Source organism: Lagopus muta, chromosome 21, assembly GCF_023343835.1.
Source record: "Lagopus muta isolate bLagMut1 chromosome 21, bLagMut1 primary, whole genome shotgun sequence".
Lineage (NCBI taxonomy): Eukaryota > Metazoa > Chordata > Aves > Galliformes > Phasianidae > Lagopus > Lagopus muta.
Genome location: NC_064453.1, coordinates 3,737,545 through 3,750,205, shown reverse-complemented (window position 1 = coordinate 3,750,205; position 12,661 = coordinate 3,737,545). Strand labels below are relative to the sequence as shown.

Genomic DNA, 12,661 nt, shown 5'->3' with positions numbered 1-12,661 from the left:
AAGCAGAATCAATGTCAGACGCTTAGGAGTCAAACACTGCAGCACGGAGGAGATAAGCTCTATGAAGAAAAACACATCTAAGTACTACATATTTGATTATTATGGCACAAACGTTTCAGGTAAATCCGGTTTACGTTTCCCCAAGAAAGACAGAGACACCCATACACTATTTAAAAAGACACGTCAGCAAGTATTCATTACAGATTATAAATCACCCTTGTTCTTCTTTCTTTTGTTTTAGAGAAATTTTTTACATGCCATTAAAATATTGTTTGCTGAATACTACTACAAAGCTAGCCACCTGTAAAATTAAAGGCTGATGCTGCCAATAAGCGTTGAAATACCTTCTGTTTAAAAGGCAAACCTACTTTGTAATTTTTAACACAACTGTATAAATATTCCTCCACCCACCCTGCACAATTTTGTTGGTTACACTGCATCCATTTGGACAACAACCATCTATGTCACCACACAGGATGTTAACCTTGGGTGGAGAAGAAAGAAACAATAGCAAATGAACTTTCAAGAAATCAAGATTACACATTCAGGCAGGGACCTTCAGGATAAAAGACGAGCGAAGACAAAAAACATCAGGGGACAAGTCAACAAAACAGCAGAATGGTTTCAGAAGATCATTTTTCATCTTTTGGATTGTTTATCGCTATTTTTTTCTCCCTATGTGCCTTCAGCAGCTCTAGAGAAAATTAAAGGAGTCTGGATAAAACGCCCAGAGGACGACTGGTGCTAACAATACTAAAAATAACGAGGGTAAGGGGTGGAAAAACTCTGGTGACCACACACGGAGAACTGGAGTGGTAAGGTACAACAGGAGTTTCATCATTGCTCCCTCAGGACATGCAGAGAACATCCTAACTGCTTCTGGTTCTCTAGGGTTCCGATTACCATGCCAAACACACCTCCAGAGTTTCCTTATTAGTATAATAAAAAGCCTCCACACATTTGGGTTCTATTCCCAGCCTTGCTATTGACCTTGCATAGGTCACTTAACCTCCATCTGCCTCAGTTTCTACGTCTGTAAAACAGGAACGATGTTACACAAAATCCTTTGCAGAACATTTCAGACTGATGTGACAATTATGGCGTACAAAGCATAACTGATGGTTCTGAGAATCTGTACACACAGTGTGTGCATTTAAGCCAAGGTAAAGCATTTGCAATGACTAATTTATTCAAGTAAGAAGTTTAGCCCTTTTTTTTTTTTTTTTTGTGCTTGTAGATCATCTTTGGTAACACTTTTGGATTTCTAACAAATCTGTGCTGTGCTTTCAGTAGGTGCTAAAATACAAGATGTTTCTCTGGTCTGCCTTTGAGCAAGCACTGTCCTCAAAATCCAGTTGTGGGAGCTGAATGTTCAAAATGGGAATCCCAAACTGCATTTCTTGAAGACTGCTGTCCTCCAGTGCCTCAACAAGCTCCAGCCCAGGAGTTACAACAGGACTGGCTACACAGAACTCACAGAGAACATGGAGGGAATATTAAGGAACATGTACAGGCACGTAGCTGCAACATAAAGCAAGCCAGATCAGTAGGTGAGGCAGCCAGATCAGCGAGAAGCTTGCAACTGCTATCAGCTCGTGTGTGAGGGAAGATGCTGAAGTTCCAGAGCCAGGAAATTGCCCCTAAGCAAAGGAATCACCTCAGAGATAGAAATGGGTGAGGGGCAGAGCTGCACTGGGGCAGTGTGAGGGGCAGGGCTCGGCGCTGGGAGCTCCATGCTCCCCTGTGCCAGGCCCACCAGGAGTCACCCACTGCTCGTCACCCACTGCAGCAGCACAGTAGATGAAGTTCATCAAAAGGACTGCGATTTCCTCCTTGGTTTTCTTTTAGTGTCCATCTCATTTGTCTCAGGTGGCCTCCTATGGAATGAGCTCTGCTTTTCTGATGCAATACTGGGGAGCGGGGAGGCCCTGACTCTGTGGATGCCCTGCCAACAGGGCAAGAGCAGCTTGCAGGCTGTGCTACTGAATTCCACCTTTGGGGTACCTGCAGAGCATATGCAGGCAGCCCCAGCTCCTGGGATGCACACACACACACACACACACACACACACACACACACACACACACTCTACCCGACACTAAGCTCACACCTCACAAACAAATTATTTAACTACTCTATCCCCCAAGGAAGACGGTGATCATTTCAGATGCAGCTCCCTGCTCGTCTCTCACATACACGCAACGACCTGATAGGTTAAATGCTGCCATTTAATTACAGTAATGGAAGCTGCTATTTTTTGGTTCCCTTGAATTCTCTCTCGCTCTCTTTTTTAAACACACACAGAATCATCTTTTAAACATGCATTTGATATTTCTGAGTTTAACAGCTGCATCCTCCTGCTTACTTGAGGTTTGAGAGCAATGATATTCTGATACTCTTCTCTGAGCAACTCACCTTTTAAACGCTCCATACAAAGGAATTCAGGCTGGGAGCTGCTGCAGGAAGGGATGCATGCAAGCACCACAGAGGCCAGGCAGCCTCCATTTACTTGGGTGGTTTGGGTCAGCTTTGTTGAACCCCACTAACTCAACCCCTGCCCCCAAAGCAGCTGAGGATAAACACTACAGTGCCCTGAGTAACTTGACTGAAAATGCCATAAGCATCAGTACATCACAGAGTGTGACACAGTATGGCAGTCAGGACTATCAGGATTACCTCACACCTAGCTGTTCCTAACACCTCTGAATCAGTTTCCCCATCCAGCATGGTGATGGTACTTCCTTTGCTTCCCACCACAGTTTGGAGTTTGCAAATTGTAAAGGTCTAACCAAGAAGAGCAAACGTGAACAGAAGAACATGAAATGCATCTTATCATCTTGCCATTGCACAAAAGGTGGATGGGTTTGTCAGTTCATATTTGTAGAGTACTTTGAATTTGAGCCGTGGTATACAAATATGAAAGACATATTTGTTAAATTCTTGAGCGTGCTGCAAAACACTTGTTTTGTTTTCTCTTCGGTGATTTCAGGGAGGGGGCTGCAGGCTGCCACGGACTGCAGACAGCTTTATGGTGAGGAACACACAACACACATTACGTGTGCAGCACAACTGCATGTGGATCTTACATTCTGTATTGAATGCCAGTTAGAAAAATAATCTAGAAGCATAGCTAATTCCAAGTAAAAATAAATCCTTATCTATGCTAAGGCCATACTATGAGTAGAAAAATACCCATATTACACCTGTTCTCCACTATTTGTCCTCTAAATGTGAAAAGCTTATTTATTTGTTCCGAGGCAGCTGGCTCACGATCAGCCAGCCACCCATGCAGGGCTATCGCCCATCTTCATTCCCTGGTACAGATATCCACCAGTGTCTCTTAAGAATGGAATCTTAAAAGGTGAGGCAAGGCAGAGACAAAGACAAATATAATTTTATCACCATAAAAAGAGGACATTTCCACATGGGCAGCAAGGACATGAATATCATGTGTATGCGGGGGCAGGGAGGGGATTATAAACGCATTTTTGGCGAAATTCAATAAAGCTGATTCCACTGCATAAGGTCAGCAATTTACTTTTAAAAAATGATATGATTGCAACTTTTAATATAACCCATGTATTTGCTGCAAGATGCTCTAGAAGATTGTGTAATGTAACCACCCGACCTCTCCACAGGAGCAGAGATCACCCCATTTACCCTTTATTGTCTTGCTAAAAGCAATGCACATTTGCACAGAATGACAAAGTCAACGGCTTTTACTTAAGAGAGCCTCAGATTTCATTGAGAATGAATTCTCTGCTCTCCTCCTATGGGAGCGTAGTCTCGCCTGGACTCATCAGAAAGGATAGGAAAGAATGAAGCAAAGACTTAATTCTCTTTTTTGCTAAGGAAAGAATGATTGCTTTCCAAATTAGAATTAAGAGGGAACAGTGTGTAGCAGAAAAGTAAATAATAGGATTTCATGTTTGTGTGCATCCAAGACCTAGTGTTTTAAACACTGCAGAAATGTTGTCTAAGAGATCCTAGAGAATTATCTCATGCACGAACTTCTTTTATCTTTCCTAGCAGGAAAGTATCATTAGGTCTGAGATGGATTTCAGCAGAAGAGCAACACAGATTAACCTAATTACACTCCACTCCTTGTTTTGGCCCCAAGAGAGAAGGCTGTCTCTTTAGACTTACAGTACCAGGTTCATTCACAGAGCAGATCAGGAACTGAATTCCTTTACTTGCTCCAGGAAGACTGTGGGGAAACCCTGGGCTGAATGACCACGAAGAGCAAATTCCCTCTGTAACAAAAATATTTTTATACAAACAAAAACTAGATTTCTTCATCTGTCTCAAGGTGAAGCTCGTTTCAAAGGTCAAAGCTGCAGGGCTGGATTAGGATTGCACGCAATGTGCCCAAGCCTTGACATCCTGACATTCTCGAGTTTGCAGCTCTCCCTTGCCGTACAAACCTGATGGAAGCAAATTCTCTTTAAAGTGTGGCTCTTACTGCAGCAAGCAGCTTCAACAATCACACACGCTACAGCATCAACAATTCCAAAGCAAGCACATAAAAGCAGTTTATAAACATAGTTAAAACATATCTAACTGCCACTGATACAAAAGTGGTAATTAATTCCATTTCACAGGTGGGCAAGCTGAGAACAAGCATCTTGCCCAAAGCCAAGTATGTCGTCTATCCTCAGATCTTCCATAGATTGCAACTACAAAGGTGATTTTCTTTTGGCAATCTACATTTATTTTCACTTAAAAATGTGATAAAGAATGTATTAATTTATAAGCTGGACTCAGGAACTGGGTCCTTTTTGCCCACTACTAAGGCTAACTATTTCAGGACTCAGAATATAGCTGACTACTTTAGCATCATCTTCCAGAACAGACCTCAACCCACTCTGCTGTAATCATATTGGTTTTGAAATGCTACCAGGAATGGAAATATTATTTTGACAGTAAACAAGACAAATATGACTCAAAACACACTCATGGAGCAATAGAAGTTAATTTTGCAAAGCCATTTTTAACAGCTCTTTTACATTACGTAGTTACTGTCAGATCGCCAAGTGGAAAGACACTATTAAACCCATGACATTCTAATTATTTTTTTAAAATTAAGCCTACAACTGATATTTTGGAGCATATGCAATTTCCCATAAACCAAAACAGTCTGTTCCAATTTATCAATAATTTTCAAGCTACAAAATCACATCAAAGGTGATTCTGGTCTCTACACTGGAATCACGGGGAATTTTCACGGCCCAAGAGAAACAGGGGATGCAGCACACAGTTTATCTAATGCAATCTAAATGTATCACCTCTTGTTCAGTTCAGCATGTACCTAAATGGTTCAAGATCACTGTAGGTTGAGCCTGAAGTGAAAGAAAGAGGATGTTATCACTAATGCGACTTCTAGCCATTGTTACAGAGCTCACAAATGTGCACTTACAGGACAGGGAATTTGAGAGACTCCCTGAATGGCCCTTCACAGCACCATTACATCAAAGGAGCACCTCTTGTAATGCACCTCCTCAATCTTCCACATAAGAAGCCAAAGAAAAAGTCACTAATATTTCCACGTTTCTGCCATTAAATAGCAGAGCTTGAATCGAAGCCCTTTGGAACAATCTTGTTTAAAGCAATACAGCCTGCAGACTGGTAGGCCTCAAGTTTTCCCTGACTTTTCTTTGCCTTCCAATCAGGCCCAAACCAGACTTCTTGCCCTCCCTCGTCAGCATACTAACAGGTCACAGCCAGCAGGTTCACATTGAACTTCCACGGACAGTGTGAGATGACAAGCTTGTTGAAGCTATCCAATAGCAATGATGACGTCTCCTGCTGGTGAAAAGCATTCCTATGAAGAATCTCTTAGTTCCAAGGAGAGCTAACTAACCAATGTCCAGCACAGCATTTCATACAGAAGGTGTTCCTTCAAAGCAACCTGAACTGTTCCAGTGAAAAGTAACCATTTTATTACTACAATTCAAAAACCCATTTTTTTGAATATTTTAATTGCAATATTATGATGTATATTATATCATTATATCAATCTCTTATTATCGGCTACAATATAAAAGGCTCAAGCCTAATCGATACAGATGATCTGATGGATCAATAGTATTTCATTAGATAGTCTGATATTTTAAATGCTAACACCATTTAAATATTAAAACATTTCAAAACTTAGAATTTACAGTGGAATCAAAATGTATTGTTCAACCTTGTTTCTAAATGCTATTGAGCCATGAAAAAACAATGGTTACGAAACAATGAAACGTACACTGAGTCCAATGTTCTTCTAAAATAACAAACTCATTTGTAAGCAAGTAGAGTTTCTATCAACACACAGATGCACACATTTTTCTTAATCATCTGGCTATTCTAAACACTATCAGGTTGCAAACAGAAAGGACTGACTTCCTCTGTACACACTGCCATACTGCTAGTTATGCCCAAACTTGCAGCGGTGTTTTTCCACCCTCGTTTTGAATCAATAGTGATTGGGACAAGTCAAAGTTCAGAGCAATTTCTCCTCATGGTTGTATACTAAATACCTTCCTTCTTCCAAACTTCCTTCCTAATCTTGAGGATTTATAGTAGTAGCTTTCTATCCATTACAAAGATTTTCTTCCAAAAACCCTGACAACTCCAAAGAATCAGTGTATCTGATTCTCTATCCAGGATGTCTTCCGGTGGATCACTTGATCCCATTTTGTTACCGTTCTTGCTGCAGCTCTCTTCTTGGCAGACAAGTCAAGGAAATCTGTAGAGTTCATGACAAGTCTGGGTAACACAAGCAGTAGTGAAACGGGGGGAGGAGGCAGCAAGACGAATAGGCTGGCGCTGAACAGCAGGTGACAGATAGGCATGCAGAAGACTGGCAGGACATGTCCTGACGGATAGAGATTCTCAATCACTTTTCAGGAAGGAAAAAGAAGGCAACTAATACAAAATACACCACTGTGGCACTAGTTTTTGGATCATCAGCACATTTGTTCCTCCTGATTATGAGGCTCCAGCAGTGGAAATCTTCCTTGTACGTTGAACATTACCAGCACTGGACAGGCACAGTCAAGTACCAGAAACAGAAGTGATAACCACTAGCGCTTATTCAGATAGGAACGTTGAGAGCTTGTTATCACTGAAAGCAATCATTCTTTCACTCTTCATTCTCTGAGTCTCTAACGAGATCCTTTAGGATACAACCAATTATGCAGGGCTATATTGATCCAAAATTTGCATGGGTAGCACCTAAAGAACACACTGGTAGCACAATCAGGTATAGGACACATTTTTCTTCAAGCAGAGTATATAAATTACATTAGCTGTACTAGTAGTAATAATATATTTCATAGTGCTTTTCAAGAATCTTAGTAAATTCAAGATCACTTAGACAAAGCGTTCTTCATTTCCTCCCCTAAAAACAGTGTAGTGACACTCGACAGCTGCTGTCCTCAAACCCAGAGATGGATGCTTTTCAGCAGAAAGCCCAGTGAGATGTAGATAACCCTATACACATCATCAAATGTGCTTGATGCAAATAGCTGCAAAGTTTCAGTGGTTAATGGGTACAACGTGCTCCAGGATCCTTAAATGAAAAGCATTATGAAAATGCAGAATGCTCTTTGACTTCCCTTTAACCTGTACAGTCATTTTTGTACATCTAACACAAGCTGTTAGACTTCCTCTCTGCTACTTGAACACCTGTTCCAAACTCCTTTAATAATCAGAAAGCATACACTCTCTGGTTCTACCAATGAAGTAGCTTTTCTCTCATTCTGTGCCAAAGTCGGTTGTTCTAGATGCTTAAATATACTAAGTACATTCTCCCAATTTTTTAAAAAATTCCAGCTCTCACTTGCAGCTTTGCATGTGCAGGTGATGACGCCTACCCAGGCACTGGCACAGAACACTCATCACTCAACCAGAGGACGAGCTGCCCTACCTGCGCATACAAAACAGGACAAGTGCTCACTCACACAATCAGTTGTGCAGTTAAGTCAGGCCTTCATTCCATTTCTTCATCAGCTTTTAAATCCATATCCTGTCAGCACGTTTGAAGAGAAGGACAAGTCACCCAGCATTCCTTTAATACTTTGCACTTATGGCCTAATCACACATTCTTGTATTAAAACTGGTCATTTCCAGGGAAGCATAAGCTTTGGAGGGCCATAGCTACGAACAGGTATCCTAAGTACAAGTAGGTATCTTGACAACATAGGTTACTGACTACAGTTTTTTGCATGAATTGTCACTGGACTCTATCAGCTTGCACTGTAGAAAAAGCTTTGTAAAAACTGTTTGAGCTTCACTAAGACACGTTAAAGAATTAATTACAAAGTAAAGCTGAAGGAGAAAATTAATTTTGGAAACACCAGAGGTTACTTTTCTTTTCCTCCCTTTTCTGGGAGTGGGGGAGGAAAGGCAGTTATTTTCATCTTCATAGTGGGGGCAGAAGCTGGGAGCTGTCCTGTCGATAACCTGGCCATCAGAACAAGGTTTGTAATTAAAAGGTCAGTGACCTGGAAAGCCAGGGCCTCACTCTCAGGGCTTCTCAGTAATGATGGCGCTATTAAATTAAGACTGTTATGAAATCAATGCTAAAAAAGCTTTCATGGTAACGAGATTCCATTCAAGGACATGCAAACTGCCTCATGAAATGGACTTAAATTATAAAAAAGAAAAGTAATAAAAGAGGGTGAAATTGAAATGTGCTGAAGAATTTACTTCCTTTAAAGCCCTCCAGCAGCAGGCTGTGCCCCCTTCTCTCAGGTCCTCAAGGTGATTTACTTTGGTTTCTTTGGCAAAGAAGAAAAGACAAGAGTTCAACCTCCAAGAATGTAGACTACAGAAAGAAGAAAATTCACTTGGTTTTCTACTGGATATTGTGGGGCTGACAGCATTTCTTTCCAGGGACTCAGGTATCTTTGAGCTCTCATCGGGAAGAGGCGTCTACAGTTAAATTATTTATTCATCTCTTCAGAAATCATCACAGCCTGACCCTGCTGCACTGCACAAACCTGCAAGGCCCACACGAAAATGCTGTGCAGTCATTCTTCTCCTATCTGCCCAAGTAATGAAACAGATTACAAGACAGCGCACCAGTACAAAGGGCAGCACTCCCAGCAGCCTTCAGCACATCCCACCGAGCAAGAGTTTGACGAACAAGAGTTCTGTACATGCATATGAACATAAAACAGTAAACCAGGTAGCGTGCCTCCTCAAAACTGCTCAGCCTTCCAAGCGGACTCTTTCCCAACCAATTCAACTCAACAGCAATATTTACTTCTCCTCGCTGCAATTCCACTCACCAGTAACTCATTTCTGAGCTCCTTGTGTGCTTTTTGCCACAATCCCACACCAGGAAGGCATTGCTGTATTCATTTTACAAATGAAGAGAGCCAGCAACCAAGGAAAAAATGCTTCATCCAAGGCTACTTAAGAAGTTACCACCTAGCAGTTACTCCCCTCCCTGGGACACAAGACCAGCACCCCGAATAAATGCTGGCCTCCAATGCTTTGTGCACTTCCACCCTGACCATCTGGCCAGAAGTTACAGATTTGGAGTACACAAAATTAACAAGCCACATGAGTTAGTGGATGGGTAGCTGAGCAATACAGGACATCTGAGGCACAACAGTTAGATGACAGACACATTTCCACAAGGGTTTAAGCCCCACATGTTGTCTAATTATTCCCAAGGCGCCGCTGATTCTGTGGCATGTCATCAGCAGAATCAGCGAGTTGGACAAAAAACAAACAGCATCTTTTTTCTTTCTTTTCTTTCAGATACTCTGAAGGGAAACAGCTGTTTTTCCCTTCATCTGAAGAAGTTCATGATAAAAAGGAGGAAATGTCATAAATTACACAAAATGCCAGTGTAAGCTTCAAAGAAAATGATAAATGATTCTAATAACTTCATGTTTCTCATTAATGTCTCTGTATTTGGGAGTTTGAAAGTGCTCGAGACAACACAGAAATCTCATCTGACTTTTGAAAGACCTTTTTACAAATCGAGGACACCCTCACTCTCCCAACTGTCATCAGCAGAGGCAGAGCAGGCTCCTGAGAGCAGTTCAGCAAACCCCTGACCTGTGATGAGTAACCAGGACAGGCTACTTTCAGCTGCTGCAACTACTGTTTCACAAGGAACCAGACCCAGTGCAGCTGGAGAAATGTACTGAGAACTTCAGTTCCTATATTAAATGCTATTAAGATAAAGTAAAATTTGATTGGAATTTTTACCCAAAAAACAAAAAGATGAAGAGAAATCATAATTCAAAGCAGAACCATCTCTGCAAGTCTCCGAAGGGAAACTTCCTAGGCAAAAAGATTGCAGGACCTGAAAGCTCACCCGCAGCTCATGCTCCAGCCCTACTCCTGTGGCTCTCACAAGCTGAAGCAGGGATAGCAAGAGGCTGCTGCAAGGGCAGGGCACATGGCCTCCCTCTGCATTCCCTTACACAGGGTTCAGTTTTTAACTAGAACCAGTGCCATAAAAAGGCCAGGGCTCTCTCTTACGTTCTCTGCTGGAAGAAGTCTGGACCAAAGCAGCTGTGAAGAAACCAGAGGGGCATCTCTGCATGCTCTGCATGACTCCCTACAACATTTATTTTTACTTAAACTCTTTTAACTTAAATGATTTCTGTATTCTAAAATGGTTTTTGGACTGGCAGTGAAGACTTCTCTAGCAGATGGTCCAACTTTCTGTGAATGGGGATAAGCACAGTCACTGGGATTACAGTGACTGCAGGAACAGCCAAGTCATCTCTCATTGATCCAGGCTGGATTTAGCCACAACACAACGGTTTCAGGAATAATTGCCCCCCTGTGCTAAAGCACACAGATACAGTGACAGCAGGAACCCTTTGCTCTCGAGCACTGGACAGGGATCACGTTGTAAACTCAGTGCTCTGATTCCATATGGCTGTATTTCCAATGATTGCTGGCTACAAGCACGACTGGACCCTGCTCCTTCCCACCTCCTACTGTTAAGTTTTCAAACAAATAATTAGCACAAAGGGAAGGAGAGCTAATTAACAAACAGGAGCATACAAACAGCTATACCAAACCATTTCTGCTGTTTAGTAATTATTAGACAAGTAATTCATAAGAAGTATTAGTCGGGCCACAGTTTCTCTCTGCCTCCATCTCCCCACCCTTCCTCTTCTCCCAGTCAGGGATTTATTAAAATTAAACAGATTAGATGGAGCTCCTGATACTAAAAACTGTTCAGCGAAGCCTGCGGTGGGGAAGTGCAGAGCAAACACCAGAGACATTTGTCTCTAAATTGCTCTAAATACCTTCTGCAAATGAAATTCTAACCCAGCTGTGTTGAGAGAGAAAATGAGGAATAACTGGTCATTGTCAGCACAGGAGAAGATCAGGCAGTTATAATATTGCACGATATACTGGGGGCTAAGGATCTCTCGGCAACAATAGATTTTGTATCAGGTTACCCCGGGTAATCAGCACAGCTTTTAGGCTCAGCTTTCCCTTGCTTCATTGCTTCGATGATAGAGTTGAAATCCCCGAGCTTTTATGATTAATTACTCCCTGTAGGTCCACATATTTCAAGGAAAAACTCATGGAGCACAGCAGCCAACAGGCTCCAAATTTTAATGCCATCCTGATGGCAGGGCAGGGCAAGCAACATACCTAAGCATGGGGCTGGAACACTCTAACTGGCACTAGGACAAGCAGTGAGATGATCACATTAGAACTGATGTACCCATGAACTACTTGTCATGACAGCATTGCTAAAACACAGAACTGCCATGGCCTTCTACGTCCTTTGGTGTCCAAGATGAGCAGAGCAAAACATATTCTTAAATCTCCATCTCATGATATCAGGTCTCAGGCATTTCAATAAATAGTTCATATCCTCAAACAGGTTAACGTGTTCCATAGGCTTCTCTACTTGTTAAAACCCAAGATCCTTGGCTATAGAATTTGATGTACTCTGAAGCACTCATATCTTCAGTGTTCACACGGGTCACTCCCCTCTGAAGTCTGGAGCATCGTTCCAACTGCTTTAAGTGTTCCACAGTGCGTGTAATTAACTCCAAGGTAAGACCGTCCTAATTATTTGCATCTTACATTAAAGATCTAAGCAATATGGTCCTAGAAATGTAGCATAACATGGAAGGGAGCATAATGCGGAGTGAACTTCACCTGACATGCACTGTAAGCTCTTGACAAAACACTTTAGTATAAAGAAAAAAAATAAACAAAATGTAGTTTCTTGAAGAATCAGAAAGTAAAATAAATTCCCAAGTAGGCAGTGGAAAAAGTATGTTCCACCTGTCTAAGACAACATAGAATTTGTCAGGATCTATTCTGTCTCTACTACAGAAAATAAGCAAACCCAGCCAGCAGTTTACCATTTCAGCCTGAAAGCTGGGCTGACCCCAAGCTCGACCTTACCCTGACCCAGTTTACTTTCACAAAGTCCTTTGCCCTTCTCTCCTCTGCCTGGCTCTCTTCAGAAACATCCGACCTTTTCACCTCAAAGCTGGTCATTCTAAAGTCAATGCCACCAAGGCTAGAACCGATCAACTCGTCCACAACTCCAAACCGTCCTCATCTCCGAAAACATGCAATAATAGTTAACGTGAGAACTTCCAATGTGTCTTCTGTATTTTACAATTCCACATCTGGAGCCAATATTGCTCTAGTCGGTATGGAAGAAAAG

General features: G+C 41.8%; 1 protein-coding gene across 1 annotated transcript in view; it reads right to left on the bottom strand.

Moving 5' to 3' along the window:
- Positions 1-12,661, bottom strand: part of PEX14 (peroxisomal biogenesis factor 14) — a 72,785-nt gene that overhangs the window by 26,705 nt on the left and 33,419 nt on the right. The window lies entirely within an intron of this gene.